Source organism: Ovis aries, chromosome 18 (assembly GCF_016772045.2).
Source record: "Ovis aries strain OAR_USU_Benz2616 breed Rambouillet chromosome 18, ARS-UI_Ramb_v3.0, whole genome shotgun sequence".
Classification (NCBI taxonomy): domain Eukaryota; kingdom Metazoa; phylum Chordata; class Mammalia; order Artiodactyla; family Bovidae; genus Ovis; species Ovis aries.
This window is the reverse complement of record NC_056071.1, coordinates 25676084-25693965: the sequence shown is the minus strand read 5'-3', so window position 1 is coordinate 25693965 and position 17882 is coordinate 25676084. Positions and strand designations below refer to the sequence as shown.

Genomic DNA, 17882 nt, shown 5'->3' with positions numbered 1-17882 from the left:
CCTAGATGCCATGTGGACTTTTGTCCTAGCCAGACAGGGCACACAGTAGACCTTTCAAAAGGGTTCAGTGAAGGATTCCCTGCCAGGCTGTATCGAACCCACCCTGATTCAGCAGTGGGACCCAAGCCTGCTCAGCCTCCAGGGATGGGATAGCATCCCAAGTCAGGGAGGTTGGGGGGTCATAGAGTAGGAACTGCTATTCTTTCTTTCTTTTTTTTTTTTATTCTTTCTTTTTCTTTAACATTTTCCAGATGCTACCTTGCAGTATAGTCAATTTGAAGTGTTGTGATTTTTGTCAGTATACAGCTCCCGATTAGGTATTTAATCATCATGTTGTATCTCTATTCTTTTTTGATTTTTGCCATGGAATGTCAAGCAGAGTGCTGAGCATCAGGTCCTCGTGGATTATGTATCCCAGATACACTTTTTTGTGTATACAAAGAAGGAAGATAGTTAATTTTTGAGGTATATCTTAGAGATTTCTGTGTATAGGTTAGAGATAAAGATTTCTGTGTATATGTAGAATGAAGGAAGGACGAAAATAATCCTCATGGATTATCTGTTACAGACACGCATTTCTTGTCTGTGTAGGTACGGAACTTCTAATTCATTCAAGGCCCTTCATTTATTTATTTATTTTCTTCTTGAACACTTTGACTTTGGATTCTGAGTCTCTTTTTGAATTGTAAGTATGTTGCTTTGTACGTTTATATTTGGAACATACCTCATGTACCATAGTTTTCTTCTGCCTGCCTGACTTTCCTTTGTGTAGGATCCTTCAAGGTCCATCCCTGTGGCTCCCAGTGTCCTAATTCCCCAATTTCCATGAGAAATGGCCTACCAGATACACGCACCGCATCATGCTTGAGCTCTGACTTCTCACTGGGGATCCTGGTGGCCGTGTGTCTCGGCTACTGGGAGCGGCGCTGCGGCGCTCCTCGGGGTGCCTGTGCCTTTTGATCAGGGGTTCTCTCAGGATCTAGGCCCAGGCGTGGGAATGTCAGATCCTACACTTAACGTCTCTGGAGAGTTCTTTCCAGGCGTTTGAGACCGTCCATTTTCCAGGCTGTTGCCATCGTATTTATCCACAGAGACCTTTAGGGGCCTTCCTTTTCCTCCAGGCTCTCTCCCAAATTTATTGCTTGTAGATTTGTGGTGATCGTGATTGTGACACTTGATTTACCGCTGTCGTTTTGACTGACATTCCTTCAGCAATTAGGGATCCTTAGCGCCTTGTTCTGCTGTGGAGGTTTGGTTTTGTTTTGTTTTTTTTTTTCCTTAATGGGTGTCAGGACAACTTGCATCTGACAATTGGGTTCCTGAAAGTTGGGTGTGTTTGGAAACTATTTTTCCAGTATTGTCCCAGAACACTTTCTCAGGGCATCTGTCATTAACATAACTCCAGTCCTTGTGACGGAGAAGGCAATGGCACCCCACTCCAGTACTCTTGCCTGGAAAATCCCATGGATGGAGGAGCCTGGTAGGCTGCAGTCCATGGGGTCGCTAAGAGTTGGACATGACTGAGCGACTTCACTTTCACTTTTCACTTTCATGCATTGGAGAAGGAAATGGCCACCCACTCCAGTGTTCTTGCCTGGAGAATCCCAGGGACGGCGGAGCCTGGTGGGCTGACATCTATGGGGTTGCACAGAGTCAGACACGACTGAAGTGATTTAGCAGCAGCAGTCCTTGTGAACTGAGGTGCCAGTGAACTCTGGAGATAAAATAGTACTTACTGAAATTGTCCAAAAGATGACAGCACTATTCAGGCCTCCTTTTGGTTCCTGGAGTAACCAAAGCCTTAGAGAAAGTTGGTTTCCTGGGAAGAGAAATAGAGTGGAATGTGTCTGAGCAAACATGAAAGGGCTTGAGTCTCAGGACTTTTTCCCTCTAAAGGATCACACAAACACCTGGTCCAGGCTAATCCCTTCAGGGTCCACAGCACACTGCTGAGGGTGCTTGGGTGCTAGGAGGCTGCACTGTCAGGAATGAGCCTTGAGCTGGGAATCCCAGCATCATGCAAGGACTAGGCTTGCTGAGCCCTGCCTGCAATTGCTTGAGGCCTTGATGCCACTCACAACCCTGACCCCAGCCAGAATGTAGGAGATAGTAGATATTTCAGTAGGGTTCAACACAGGCCACCGGGCCAGGCTGTGTCGACCACCTCCAGAGCCAAAGTGGGACCCAAGCCTGCTCAGCCTCCAGCAATGGGATAGCATCCTGTGTCAGGGAGGTTGGAGATCATAGAAAAGGCGCTGATTTACTTACCTTTCTTTAACATCTTGTCGATGCTACAGCACAGCATTGTCGATTTGCCACGTTGTGACCACTGTCAGTGGACATCACGGGGTTCAGGTGTCACATATCTATGGGGTATGTCTATGGTTGTTTGGATTTTTGCCATAGAATAATGAGCAGAGGGCTGAGCATAGGGGCCTTTGAAATTATCCATCTCAGATACACTTTTCTGTGGCTACAAAGAAGGAAGATAGTTAAGTTTTGTGTTATATCTCTTCAAGAAAGAGATTTCTGTGTATAGGTTTGAAATACATATTTCTGTCTATATGTGGAAGGAAGAAGGAAGGAAGAGGATCATCCTTGTGGATTATCTTCTGCAGATATACTTTTCCTGTTTGTGTAGGTACAGACCTCCTATTTCATTCACAACCCTTCAGTTGGGCTCGATAAAGGACAGAAATGGTATGGACCTAACAGAAGCAGAAGATATTAAGAAGAGGTGGCAAGAATAGACAGAAGAACTGTACAAAAAGATCTTCACAACCCAGATAATCACAATGGTGTGATCACTCACCTAGAGCCAGATATCCTGGAATGTGAAGTCAAGAGGGCCATAGAAAGCATCACTACGAACAAAGCTAGTGGAGGTGATGGAATTCCAGTTGAGCTATTTCAAATCCTGAAAGATGATTGCTGTGAAAGTGCTGCACTCAATATGCCAGCAGATTTGGAAAACTCACAGTGGCCACAGACTGGAAAAGGTCAGTTTTCCTTCTAATCTCAAAGAAAGGCAATGCCAAAAGAAGGCTCAAACTACCGCACAATTGCACTCATCTCTAGCAGCACAAGCTAGTAAAATAATGCTCAAAATTCTCCAAGCCAGGCTTCAGCAATACATGAACCATGAACTTCCAGATGTTCAAGCTGGTTTTAGAAAAGGCTGAGGAACCAGAGATCAAATTGCCAGCATCCACTGGATCATGGAAAAAGCAAGAGAGTTCCAGAAAAACATCTATTTCTGCTTTATTGACTATGCCAAAGCCTTTGACTGTGTGAATCACAATAAACTGTGGAAAATTCTGAAAGAGATGGGAATACCAGACCACCTGATGGGTCTCTTGAGAAACCTGTATGCAGATCAAGAAGCAACAGTTAGAACTGGACATGGAACAACAGACTGGTTCCAAATAGGAAAAGGAATAGGTCAAGTCTGTATACTGTCACCCTGCCTATTTAACTTATATGCAGAGTACATCATGAGAAATGCTGGGCTGGACGGAAGCGCAAGTGGGAATCAAGGTTGCCGGGAAAAATATCAATAACCTCAGATATGCAGATGATACCATCCTTATGGCAGAAAGTGAAGAGGAACTAAAAAGCCTCTTGATGAAAGTGGAGGAGGAGAGTGAAAAAGCTGGCTTAAAGCTCAACATTCAGAAAACGAAGATCATGGCATCTGGTCCCATCACTTCATGGGAAATAGATGGAGAAACAGTGAAAACAGTGTCAGACTTTATTTTGGGGGGCTCCAAAATCACTGCAGATGGTGACTGCAGCCATGAAATTAAAAGATGCTTACTCCTTGGAAGGAAAGTTATGACCAACCTAGATAGCATATTAAAAAGCAGAGACACTACTTTTCCAACAAAGGTCCATCTAGTCAAGGCTGTGATTTTTCCAGTGGTCATATATGGATGTGAGAGTTGGACTGTGAAGAAAGCTGAGTGCTGAAGAATTGATGCTTCTGAACTGTGGTGTTGGAGAAGACTCTTGAGAGTCCCTTGGACTGCAAGGAGATCCAACCAGTCCATCCTAAAGGAGATCAGTCCTGGTGTTCATTGCAAGGACTGATGTTGAAGCTGAAACTTCAATAATTTGGCCACTTCATGCAAAAAGTTGACTCATTGGAAAAGACCCTAATGCTGGGAGGGATTGGGGGCAGGAGGAAAAGGGGATGACAGAGGATGAGATGGTTGGATGGCATCACCAACTCGATGGACATGAGTTTGGGTAAACTCCGGGAGTTGGTGATGGACAGGGAGGCCTGGCGTGCTGTGATTCATGGGGTTGCAAAGAGTCGGACACAACTGAGCAACTGAACTGACTGATGTTTGACTTTGAATCCTCAGAGTCTCTTTTTGGGTTGTAAATTTGTTGACTTGCATGTCTATTTTTATTTTGCCTGGAATGTACCTCATATACCATGGTCTTCCTCTGCCTGATTCCCCTTAGTGTATGATCCTTCAAGGTCTATCCCTGTGGCTCCCAGTGTCCTAATTCCCTAATTTCAGTGGTGATTTTTAATGAGTGAGAAATAGTCTGCTGTATATATCTACACTTCTTGTTTAAGCTTTAACTTCTTGTTGGAGATTTTGGTGGTTGTGCGTCTCGGCTACTGGAAGTCATGCTGGAGGTCTGTTGTGGTGCTTGTGCCTTTTGATCGATGGCTTTCTCAGGATACAGGCCAAGGTGGGGGGATGTTGGATTCTCGGCTCAGCAGGACTTGATCGTTTTGTTTCTGGCATTCGGAGACTGGCATGATACTGGCCGCTGCCAATGTATATTCCCACCGAGAGTTTAGGGTGATTTTTTCTCCCTCAGATTCCATCCCATATTTATTGTTGCGGATGTGTGACATTGGCCATTGTGAGTGGTGGGATTTGATTTCCCATCATCTTTTCGATTGGCATTTCTGCAGCAATTAGGAATGCTGAGCATCTTGTTTGGTGGGGGAGGTTTGAGTTTGTTTTTTCTTTTTCTTTTTTTTCCTTAAAGGATATGAGGGCAATTTAGCTTTGGGCATTGGCTTCCTGAAAGTCAGCTGTGTTTGGGATTTATTTCTCTAGTGCCAGCCATAGGCCGTTTCCGGAGGGCAGCTATTATTGTCCCTTGGGGGTATCTTTCTTTGCAAATATTTCTTCCTAGTTTGAGGGTTGTTCTTCTCCTTCGTTTAGGGTTTCCTTTGGTACACAAATGTTTTGTAGTTAATTTGGTCCCATTTTCTGCTTTGTGGTTTATTTTCCGTTATTTTAAGAGGTGGATCCACAAAGAATTTGCTGCCTGTATTTTAAATCATGTCCTGTTTATATTTTTTCTCAATAATTTCATAGCATCTGTCTTTGCATTTAGGTACTTATACTATTTGGGGTTTATTTTGTGTATAGTGTTAAGAAGGAGTTTTCTGATTTTATTCTCCTCATGGTTGAAGGAAGCCTCTCAGAGTCCCTCATAAAGACTTACCAATTTCCATCCCAAGCATGGGTGGAGTGTCCCTTTTATCTCCACACCCTCTCCAGCACTATTGTTTGTACAGATTTTGACAGTGGTCATTCTGACTGGTGTGATGTGATACCTTGGTGTAGTTTAGATTTGCTTTTCTCTAATGTTTAGCAATGTTGACATCATTTTGCTAAGATTTTTTTTAAAAGGGTGTGAGTTAAATTTACGTCTTAAAATTGGCTTCTTTAATGCCTGCCTTGTTTTGGATTCTTTTTCGATGATAACCCCTAGGACCTTTCCTTAGGGCAGCTGTTTTTTATTACCCTCTTGGATCCTTGTGAATACTGAATGCCCAGCAGCAGAACTCTCCATAGTGTTCTTACAGAAAATGGCCACACGGTGGCAGCACTACATCATGCCACACTTATTTTCCCCCTATTTCCTTGTTGTCTCCTATTGGAATAGAGTGGATTTCAGATATTGTGTATGTTTCACGTGTACAAGAACTCTATTCAATTATACATAGACATTTATCTATTCAGTCTAGCGTTCTTTTATGCATATGGTTGATTACAGTGTGTTCAATAAACTTCTCTGTGCTATTCAATAGGTACTTTTTATCAACTACTCGATGTATATTAATGTGTATATGTTAATTCTAGTCTCTTAATTTATCCCAAGTGTACCTGGATGTTGGGGGCTCTCCAGATAGTCCCCAACCAGGTCCTTTTAGGAGGCACACTGCCAGCTACATGCTCCCAGCTTCCTCAGCCCCAGGACACTCCAGCCTTGGGAACCAAACCGGTCAGGCTCCAGGGATGCGACACCAGCCCAGCTCAGGATGTCCTGAGGGGAACAGAGTCAGAATGTCTTTTTTGTTCTGTTTTTGTCCCATCATTTGAACTGGAGTATACAGTGAATTACAGTCTTCTGGGTGTTTTGTGTTTTCCTTTTCCTTCTATTACAACTTGTTTCATTTCTACACAGATGTATATATGATTTGTTGGGGTTTTTTCTTTATAGGTTATTACAGAGCATGCAGTAAGTTTCCTTGTGTTACACAGTGGGTCCTGGTCACTTATTTTATCAACAGTAGTGTGATACTCCATGCCCCACACCTTTGTATCTTGGTGACCAAAAGTTTCCTTTCTAAGTCATCTTGGGCAATAGGCTCATTTGTATCCAACTTTAGTTTATACCTAGAAGTGATATCATAGTGTCAGGGGAGTGTAATCTCCTCAGTTCTGTCTTGTCTCAACAAAAATTTGAAGCAATGGATGTTAAAGCCCTCAACGTGAGACAGCTCTGAGACAGACCATGTTACAGCTCTTGGACAGATCAGTGTTACAGCTCTGTGTTACCGCTCACTTTTCTTTAGAAAATAACAGGAAAATACATCCTCGAGGCGTGGGGCCATGCCGACCCAAAAACGCAAAAAGAGAGAGCCCTGGCCCTTTGGCTCCTCTTTTTCTATGTTTTTTCCTCCCCCTGGGCCTGCCCTATGTAAACTGGGCTGGCCAGGAGTGCTGTTTGTCCCCCCTGAGGTCCTCACTCCGGTCCTCGGGCCTTCCTTCCTTCTATTTTCGTGGGCTTTTCCCGTCCTTGTCTTTTAGCCACCGCCATTCTGGACTCCTGTCTCCTATTCTACCTGCCTAACAATAAGGTACTTGTCTGTCCTTGTCTCCCTTACTTCACTTGGGATGATTCTCTCTACTTTCTTTGCTGAAGCTGGACTTGGCATTGTTTCTCACTTAGCATGGTCGGAAATATTGCACTGTGTACATGTGCCCCATCCTGTTTCCATTCATGTGCTTCTATAATTACCTTGCTTCCCTATCTTGGTTGTTGTACCGCATGAGGTGAAACTCATATGGTTACCTGTCTCTATTAAAATTTTGGTTGTCATGACCCGGCTGCCTGGACCCCAGTGCAGTCCAGATATGAGACCCAAGCCTGCTCAGGCTCCAGGAATGGGAGAGCAGCCCAAGTCAGGGAGGCTGGAAGGAATAAAATAGCCATTACTTTTCTTTCCCTTTCTTTTCTTTAATGTCATGCCAATGCTCTTTTTAAATATAGCCAACTTGCAGTTTTGCGCTTCTCAGTGTACAGCCAACTCATTAAGTTATGAAATATACATACGGCATATTTATACTCTTTTTATTCTTTTGACATATACTATTGAACAAGGTTGAATAAAATTCTCTGTGCTGAACTTGTAGAGTATCTATTACAGCTACAGATTTCTTTGTATATTGGAGAAAACTATTTCTGTGACTATGTGCATGAAAGGAAGGCAGAGGAAAGGAGGAAGGAGTTAATCCTTGTGGATTATCTAAATCAGATATGCCTTTGTGTTTGAATCTCAGAGTCTCTTTTCATGCTGTAATTTGCTTCCCCTGTATCTCTATTTTTCATAGAAAGGACATCATCTGCTACTCACTGTTGTTGACTTCACTTAGTGTATGATCCTTGAAGGTCCATCCTTGTGGGGAAAATTGGCATCATTTTATAATTTCAGGGGTGGTTTTTTATGTCTGAGTAATACCCCATTGTATATACGTACCATATTTCTTGAAGATTTAACCTGTCAATGGACTTCTTCTTGGATCTGTATCTTGAGTATTGGAAGTAGCACTGCAGTGAAGGTTGAGGTACATATGTGTGTCATTTTGAATGATGTTTTTGCATAATATAGGCCAGGTGTGGGTATTAAAATCTTAGGTTTAGCTCTCTTGAAGTTTTTTGTTCTGGCCTGTGGAGGCTGTCCCTTCAAGGGGATGTTTCCAATGTCTATTCCCTTAGAGCCTGTAGGGGTATTCCATCATCTCCCTGCTTTCTCCCCCCTTTAACTGTTTGCAGACAGGATAGCCATTCTGTCAGATGGAATATGATTTCTTGTTGTCATTTTGACTGGCATTCCTCCTGTAATAATTAGGGATGCTGAGCATCTTGTCCTGTGGCCTTTTAAGTTTTGTTTTTTTCCCCTTAAAGGGTGTGGGGAAAATTTACCTGTTGCAACTGGCTTCTTGAAAGTTGGCTGTTTCTGGAATTTATATCTGCCAAATTCACTGCAGGACGTTTCTTGAGGGCAGCTGTCATTAACAGCCCCCCAGGCGACCCACTCCAGTACTCTCGCCTGGAAAATCCCATGGACAGAGGAGCCTGGTAGGCTGCAGTCCATGGGGGTGCTAAGAGTTGGACACAACTGAGCGACTTCACTTTCACTTTTCACTTTCATGCATTGGAGAAGGAAATGGCAACCCACTCCAGTGTTCTTGCCTGGAAAATCCTGGGGACAGGGGAGCCTGGTAGGCTGCTGTCTATGGGGTTGCACAGAGTTGGACACGACTGATGCGACATAGCAACAGTAGGCCTTGTAAATTGGAGTGGAGATTCCAGTAAGCACCGGTGGTCAGGTTGCAGTTACAGGAAATGACCACAACTCTGGTCGAAGCAACCAGAGCCTTAGGTATAGTTGGCTTCCTGGGCTGTGAATTAGAGTGGAATGTGCCTGAGCAAACACCTAAGGGCTTAAATATCACTACTTCTTCCCCCCAAAGCTTTACCCTTCCCCTCCAGACTCATGTCTACCTGGGGCACCGCTCCCTGCTGAGGTGCCTAGGAGGCTGCACCCTCAGGAAGGAGCCCTCAGCTAGGATCCCAGTGCCAGCCCTGGATACTTGGTGACTTTACCCTGGTCCTTGAGGCCAGAGGTCGGGCCACCATCGTTGGGGTGCACTAGGGATTCTGGTCCCAGCCAGAGAAAACTCAACAGTAAAGGTTTAAGAGAGGTCTCAATGCAGGGCACCCTGCCTGGCTGTGTCAGCCCCACCCTACTCCAGCTCTGGGACTCAAGCCTACTCAGGTTCCACAGATCAGATAGCATCCCAAGCCAGGGAGGTTGGAGGGAATAAACTAGGTATTACTTTTCTTTCCTTTAATCGCAAGCTGGTGGTATATGGAAGTATAGTTGACTTGCAGTTTTGTGCTCATCCTCAGTGTACAATGGACTGATTCAGTTATGACATATACATGTAGCATCTTTGTACTTAAAACCATAGAGGTTATTAAACAAGGTGGAGTAAATTTCTCAGTGCTGAAAATCAAATCCTTGTGGAGTATCTATTAGAGATACAGATATTTTGTACATGTGCAAGAAATGAAGGAAAGAGATAGTCTTTTTGGATTATCTATTACAGCTACAGATTTCTATGTGTATGTTAGAGATAAAGATTTCTTTGTATATGTGCATGGAAGGAAAGAAGAAAGAAAAGAAAGGAGGAGGAAGACAGGAGATAATCCTTGTGAATTACCTAGTAAAGATTTCTGAAGGTATGTTAGAGATACAGATTTCAGTGCATATGTGGAAGGGAGGAAGGAAAGAGAGAACTCTTGTGAATTATGTATTACAGATACTGATTTCTGTCTATACATTAATACTGACCTCCTAATCCATATCTGGCTCATTCCTTTCGGTTGTTTTTTTTTTTCTCCAAAAGCTTTGTGTTTGAAAGTTAGGGTTTTCTGTGTGGTGAATTACTTCCCCTGTATGTCTTCTTTTTGTGGAGAAGGGCCATCATCTGTTATGTTTTTTCTATGTTGCTGACTGCACTACATATATGATCCTCTAACATCCATCCTTGTTTGGACCAGTGACATAATTTCATGGAAGTTTTCATGTCTGAGTAAAATCCTAAGGTATATATGTACCACATTTCTTTAAGATTTAATTTTTCAATGGAACGTTTCTTTGGTCTGTCTTGCCTATTGGAAGTAGCATTGCAGTGAACGTTGGGGTACATGTGTCATTTTAATGGTGGGGTTTTTTTTGTAATATAGGCTCAAGTGTGGGTATTAAAACCCTAGACTTCGCTCTCTTGAAATTTTTCATTGTCGTCTGTGGAGGCTGACCTTTCTAGGGGCTATTGCCAATATCCATTCCCATGGAGCATGTAGGAGGTTCCATTATTTCCTGGCTTTCTCCCCCATTTACTGTTTGCATACAGTCAGGGTGGCTATTCTGTCAGAGGATATTTGATTACTTGTTGTCGTTTTGATTAGGATTCCTATATTAATCATAGGATGATTGAGTGTCTTGTCCTGGGCCATTTGGGGTCTTTTATTTTACTTTTGTTTTTTGAAGGGCGTGAGAAAAATTTTTATCTGTTCCAATTGGCTGCCTTACAGTAGGTTGTGTTTGGAATTTATTTCTACAATACTGGCCGCAGAACTTTTCCTGAGGCCCCACAAGTCTTGTGAGTTGGAGGTGCTAGGAAGCAAGCATGGTCAACATGTAGTTACAGGTACTGTCCACAAGGAGGCAGCACTTATTCATGCTCAACTGTGATTCGACTTGCAACCAGAGCCTTGGGGAAAGTTGGCTTCCTGGGCTCTGAATTAGAGTGGAATGTGCCTGAGCAACCAAGGGTTTAAGTCTCACTATTTCTTCCTTCAAAGCTCCACCCCTACCCTCCAGACTCATCCCAACCTGGGGCACCGCTCCCTGCGGAGGGGCCTAGGAGGCTGCACACTCAGGAAGGAGGCTTCAGCTGGGGACGCCAGCTCCAGGGGACCTGAATACTTGATGACTTCACTTGGTCCCCAGGCCTGATTGTCAAGCCACCATCTTTTGGGTGCACTCTGGATTCTGGTCACAGCCAGGGAAAACCAGGCAAAACAGGTTTAAGAGGTGTCTCATGAAGGGCACTCTGCTGGCCCCATTCCAGCCATGGGACTCAACACTACCCACATTCCAGGGATCGGATACTATCCCAAATTATGAAGGTCAGTGGGTGTAAACGGCTTTACTTTTCATTCTTGTTCTTTTCTTTACTCTTCAAAATGCCGATGCTATTTTGAAGTATAGCTGATTTGCCTTTTGTGCTTGTCCTCAGTGTACAATGGACTGATTTAGTTATGACATATACATAGAGCATAATTGTCCTTTTTTAGATTCTTTTGCCATAGAGGTTATTGAACAAGGTTGAGTAAAGTTCTCCGTGCTGAACATCAGTTCCCTGTGGAATATCTATTGGAGACACAGATTGTTTTATACATGTGCAAGGAACCAAGGAAGGAAAGAGTCCTTGTGGATTATCCATTATAGCTACAGATGTCTCTGTATATGTTAGAGATATGCATATATTCCTGCATATATGTGTATGGTAGGAAGGAGAGAGGCTGGACATAAACCTTGTAGATTACCTAATACAGATACGTATTTCTGTGGGTATGTTAGAGATACAGACTTTAGTGCTTATGTAGAAGGAAGGAAGGAGATAATTTTTCCAGATTATCTATTACAACTACAGATTTCTGTCTATATGTTAGTACCGACCTCCTGATTCATCCCTGGCCCTTTCCTATTTTTTTAATTCTTTGTGTTTGAATCTCAGAGTCTCTTTTTATATTGTAAAATACTCCCTGTGGATCTCTCTTTTTAAAATTTTACCTAGAAGGACATCATCTGCTATTTTCTTCCTCTGTTGCTGATTCTGTGTAGTTTATGATCCTCCTAGGTTCTTCCTCACAGGAACCATTGGCATAATTTCATGGGGTTTTTTTTGAGTCTGAGTAATAGCCCATTGTATATACGTACAATATTTCTTCAAGATTTAATCTGTTGATGGAACATTTCTTTGGTCTGTGTCTTGGCTGTTGGAAGTAGCCCTGCGGTGAATGTTGGGGCGCATGTGTCATTTGAATGATGGATTTTCATAATATAGGCCAGGACAAGGTGCAAGGGGCTGTTAATGATAGCTGCCATCAGAAAAGGCCCTACGGTAGATATTGCAGACGTAAATTCCAAACACAACCGACTTTCAAGAAGCCAATTGTGACAGGTAAATTTTCCTTACACCCTTTAAGGAAAAGAAAGGAAAACACACCAAATGGTCATGGGACAACAGGTGTGGGTATTAAAACCCTAGGCTTAGTGCTCTTGAAATTTTTCATTGTTGCCTATAGAAGCTGTCCTTTCTAGAGCCTGTTGCCAATATCTGTTCATTCCCATGGAGTGTGAAATAGGATTCCATCATCTCTCAGCTCTATCCCCCATTTATTGTTTGCATACAGTTAGAATACCATTCTCTGAGATGGAATTTGATTGCTTGGCATTTTAATTGGTATTCCTCCTGTAATAAATAGGGATGTTGAATATCTTGTCCCATGACCATTTGGTGTGTTTTCCTTTCTTTTCCTTAAAGGGTGTAAGGAAAATTTACCTGTCACAATTGGCTTCTTGAAAGTCGGTTGTGTTTGGAATTTATGTCTGCAATATCTACCGTAGGGCCTTTTCTGACGGCAGCTATCATTAACAGCCCCTTGCACCTTGTGAATTGGACATGCCAGTAAGCACCTGTGGCCAAGTTGTAGTTATAGAAAATGTCCACAAGGCGGCAGTACTTCTTCATGCCCAACTCTGGTTCCATGTGCAAGCAGAGTCAGGGAAAGAAGGCTTCCTGGACAGTAAATTAAGAGTGGAATGTGCCTGAGCAAACACCCAAGGGCCTGTGTCTTACTACTACTTCCCCCTGAAACTTCACCCCTCCCCTCCAGACTCATGCTTACCTGGGGCACCGCTCCCTGCTGAGGGAGGTGCCTAGGAGACTGAACTCTCAGGAAGGAGGCTTGAATTGGGGACCCCAGCACCAATAGACCTGGAATCTGGATTACTTTTCCAGGTTTTGAGGCCACATGGTCGACCATCCTTTTGTTTTACTAGGGACTCTGGTCCCAGTCAGAGCAAACCAGACAGTACTCAATTAAGGACACCCTGCCCACCTGTTTGACACTTCAAGGCAGTCATGGGTTCCAAGGCTGCTCAGACTCCAGGGATGAGGTAGCAGCCCGTCAGGGAGGTGGAAGGAATTTAACTAGGCTTTGACTTCCTTTCCTTTTCTTTAATCTAATGCCAATGCTATATGGGAATATAGTTGATTTGTCATTTTCTGCTTGTCATCAGTATACAACTGCCTGATTCTGTTATGACATATGAATATATACAGCATATCTGTTCTTTTTTGGATTGTTTTCCCCTAGATGTTATTGCAGAATTTCAAACAAAGTTCCCTGTGTTGAACATCCGGTGTTTGTGGAGTATGTTAGATATACAGATTTCTGTGTAAATGTGGAAAGAATGAAGAAGGAGATAATCCTTGCAAATTGTCTATTAACAGATATAGATTTCTGTGTATATGTTAGAGATGCAGATTTTGTGTTTATGTGGGAGGGAGGAACAAGGAAGGAGATACTCCTTATGGATTATCTATTGAAGATACTGGTTTATGTGCGTATGAGGAAGGAAGGAAATAATCCTTGTGGATTTTCTATTACAGATACAGATTTCTATATATGTTAGAGATACAGATTTCTTTGTATATGTGGAAGGAAGGAACGGAAGAGGGAAGGTAGGAGATACTGCTTGTGGATTATCTATTAAAGACACATATTCCTGTGTATATGTTTGTCCCCTATTTCTAATTCATCCCTGGCCCTTCACTTTTTGAGGGGAGGGGTCACTTTCTGTTTGAGTGCTCAGAGTCTCTTTTTGCATTGTAAATTAGTTCCTTTGCATCTCTTTTTTCATTTTGCATAGAAGGGGGACAGTATACTATTGTCTTTTCTTGACTGGCTGACTTGGTTAGTGTAAGATTCTTCAAGGTTCATCCCTGTGGCAACCTGGGGCATAGTTTCATAATTTCAGTGGCAGTTTTTCATAGTCCATAGTCCATTTTATCCATGTACTGCATCTTCTTTAAGCTTTAATCTGTCAGTGGACATTTTCCTAGGTCTGTGTTTTGCTATTTTAAGTAGGGCTGCAGTGAATGTTGGGGTGCATGTGTCTTTTTGAATGGTGGTATTTTGTATATAAGCCCATATGAGGGTATGTCAGATTCTAGGCTTAGTTTTTCTGAAGATCTTTTTCTAGCATGTGGAGGCTGTATTTTCTAGGGCTGTTGGCAATCTCCACTCCCAATGATTGTGTTGGGTAGGTTCCATCACTACCCAGCTCTCTCCCACATGTATTGTTGCAGACTTGTGAGGATGGCCATTCTGACAGGTTGGATTTGATTTCTTGTTGTCATTTTGATTGGCATTTCTCCTGTAATATTAGAGATGCAGAGCATATTGTCCTGTGGCAGTGTGGGGTTTTTTATTCTTAAGGGAATGAGGAAAATTGACCTTGTGCCATTGGCTTCTTGAAAGTTGGTTGTGTTTGCAATTTATTTCTGCAGTATTCACTGCAGGACCTTTCCTGAGGGTGAGAGTGTCTGAGTGCTAAGTCGCTTCAATCATGTCCAACTCTTTGTGACCCTATGAACCATAGCCCACCAGTCTCCTCTGTCCATGGGATTCTCCAGGCAAGAATACTGGAGAGGGTTGCCATGCCCTCCTCCAAGGGATCTTCCTGACCCAGGGACTGAACCAGCATCTTTATGTCTCCTGCATTGGCAGGCAGTTCTTTACCACTAAAGCCCCAGTAGAATCATAAAAAGTCATTAACAACTTACCTAGTCATACAGAAAGAGGTCAAGCTGTATCACCAGGGCAAACTGTTAAACCTCGAATGGAATAGTCACACTGAGGCCTGAGATGTGGGAAGGGTCAGTAGACATGGTGGTCTCACCATGTGCCCCCTTGGCAGTGACTATATTTTCTCAAGGAACAGCTTTTATTGGATGGTGGAACTTGGCCCCACCAAAACTAAGCCTTCCCTTTGAAAGGAGCAGTGCACATCTTTAAAACTGTTCAGAGACGCAAAACTGAGCCCATCGCCTTAAGTAACATGATAATGCGTGTCCCTATCATTAGACTAGAAAGGAAATAACTATTTAATCCTTATCTGTAAGAAAACTGTCAAACTGAGATGTCAAACCTATTTTACATCTGAAAATTAAAGAATCATCCTATAATGCTCCTCATTGTTAATTATTTGAGAACTTCAAATAAAAACTTCAATGAGGTACCACCTCAAAATGGTCAGAAAGGCAATCATTTAAAAATCTCCAAATAACAAGTGTTGCAGAGGGTGTGGAGAAAAGGGAACCCTCCTACACTGTTGGTGGGAATGTAAATTGGTGCAGTCACTGTAGAGAACAGTATGGCGGTTCCTCAAAAAAACTAAAAATAGAGTTACCATATGATGCAGCAATCCCACTTCTAGCCATACATCCAGACAAAGCTATAATTTGAAAAGATACATGAAGTATGTGCATACAAGCTGCGGATCTGACAAGAAACCTTACTCTCACATCCTAGATATCAAATTTGTTTTCACATATTGTCTGCCACATTTAGTCTCTTGGTTCATACTCCATGTAACCACATACTGTCATAATTAAATCCAATTTTAATTTTAGCCTTATTTTTAGGATGTGGTTTCTCTCCAGCAGCATAGAAAGATTCCATTTTCTCCAGGACAGCACTTCTTCATGCCCAACTCTGGTTCCACCTGCAACCAGAACCTTAGGGGAGTCGGCTTCCTGGGTACTATATACGTGCATGAGGGAGATGAAACAGGCAGGCAGGCAGAGGAGAATCCTTGTGGATTAGCTAATAGAGATGCATATTTCTGTGGGTATGTTAGAGATAGTGGAGAAGGAAATAGTACCCCACTCCAGTAGTCTTTCCTGGGAAATCCCATGGGCAGGGGAGCCTGGTGGGCTACAGTCCATGGGGTCACAAAGTGTCAGACATGACTAGCGACCAAACAACAACAAGCATGCTAGAGATACAGATTTTAGTGCATACATGAAGGAAGGAAGGAGATAATCTTTGTGGTTTATCTATTATAGGTACAGATTTCTGTGTATGGTTAGTAGCAACTTCCTGATTCATCCCTGGTAGTTTCCTGTTATTTAATTTTGGCTGGGAGGAATCCTTTGTGTTATAATGTCAGACTCTCTTACTGTGTTGTACATTACTTCCCCTGTACCTCGTCATTATTTTGCCTTGGAGGGACATCATCTGTCACTTTCTTCATCCATTGCTGGCTTCGCTTAGTGTATGATGCTCCAAAGTGCATCCTGTGGGGATCATTGGCATGATTTCATAATTTCAGTGGCGGTTTTTCAGGTCTGAGTAATAGCCCATTAATATACCACATTTCTTTAAGATTTCATCTGTGGATGAACCTCTTCTCATGTCTGTCTCTTGGCATCTGGAGGTCCCACTGCAGTGAACGTTGGGGTACATGAATCATTCTCAGTGATGGTTTCTCGTAACAGAGGCCCAAGTGTGGATTTTAAATTCCTAGGCTTAGCTCTCTTGAAATTTTTAGTTCTGGCCTGCAGAGGCTATCTTTTTCTAGAGGCTGTTGCCAATGTCCATTCCCACGGCACTTGTTGGGGGTTTCCATCATCTCCCTGCTCTCTCCACCATTTACCGCTGGCCGACAGTCAGGATGGTCATTCTGTCAGATGCGATTTGATTTCCATTCCTCTTGTCATAATTACAGTTGCTGAGCATCTTGTCTTCTGGCTGATTGGATTTTTTTTCCTTAAAGGGTATGAGGAGAATTTACCTGTTGCCACTGGCTTGTTGAAAGTTGGCTGTTTTTGGAATTTATTTCTGCAAAACCTGCTGACAGACCTTTCTTGAGGGCAGCTGTTGCTAAGGGCACCAGAGGCCTTGTGAATTGAAAGTGCAGATAGAACCAGAGTCACGTTGTAGTTAAAGGAAATGTCCACAGGTGGCAGCACTTCTTCATGCCCAACTCCAGTTCCACCTGCAACCAGAACCTTAGGAGAGTAGGCTTCCTGGGCCATGAGTTAGAGTGGAATATGACTGAGCGAACACCCAAGGGCTTATGCCTCACTACTTCTTACCCATAAAGCTTTACCCCTCCCCTGAAGACTCATGCCTACCTGGGGCACCACTCCCTGGGGAGGTGCCTAGGAAGCTGCACCCTCAGGAAGGATGCTTCAGCTGGCATCCCCAATGCCCAGACTCTGGATACTCAGTGACTTTACCCTGTATCCTCGAGGCTAGAGGGTCAGGCCACCATTGCTTGGGTACACTAGGGATTCTAGTCCTAGCCAGAAAAAAACAGACAGTACAGGTTTAAGAGGCATCTCTATGAAGGGCACCCTGCTGGACCATCTAGATCCCACCACAGGCCAGCCCTGGGACTCAAGTTTCCTAATGGTTCAGGGATGGGATAAGAGCCCAAGTCTTGGAGCTCAGAGGGAATAAAGTAGGCATTACTCTTGTTTTCCTTTCCTTTTTCTTAGTCTCATGCCGATGCTATGCTGAAGTCTAGTCGATTTGCAGTTTTGTGCTTGTCCTCAGTGTACAATGAACTGATTCAGTTATGACAGATATATTCAGCATATGTGTAGTTGTTTTTTTCCATGGAGTTTATTGAACAAGGTCCAGTAAAGTTCTCTATTCTGATCATCAGGTCCCTGTGGACTATTAGAGAT

General features: G+C 43.1%; 1 long non-coding RNA gene across 1 annotated transcript in view; it reads right to left on the bottom strand.

The window, feature by feature from the left end:
- The window catches only part of LOC105603128 (uncharacterized), a 56126-nt gene that overhangs the window by 22196 nt on the left and 16048 nt on the right, over positions 1-17882 (bottom strand). The window contains exons 1-2 of the long non-coding RNA XR_003585714.3: positions 2269-17882; positions 1737-1819 (exon numbers count right to left, since the gene is read on the bottom strand). The exon at positions 2269-17882 is cut by the window's right edge and continues 16048 nt beyond it. This is a non-coding gene — a long non-coding RNA (uncharacterized LOC105603128). The remainder of the gene's footprint in view (positions 1-1736; positions 1820-2268) is intronic.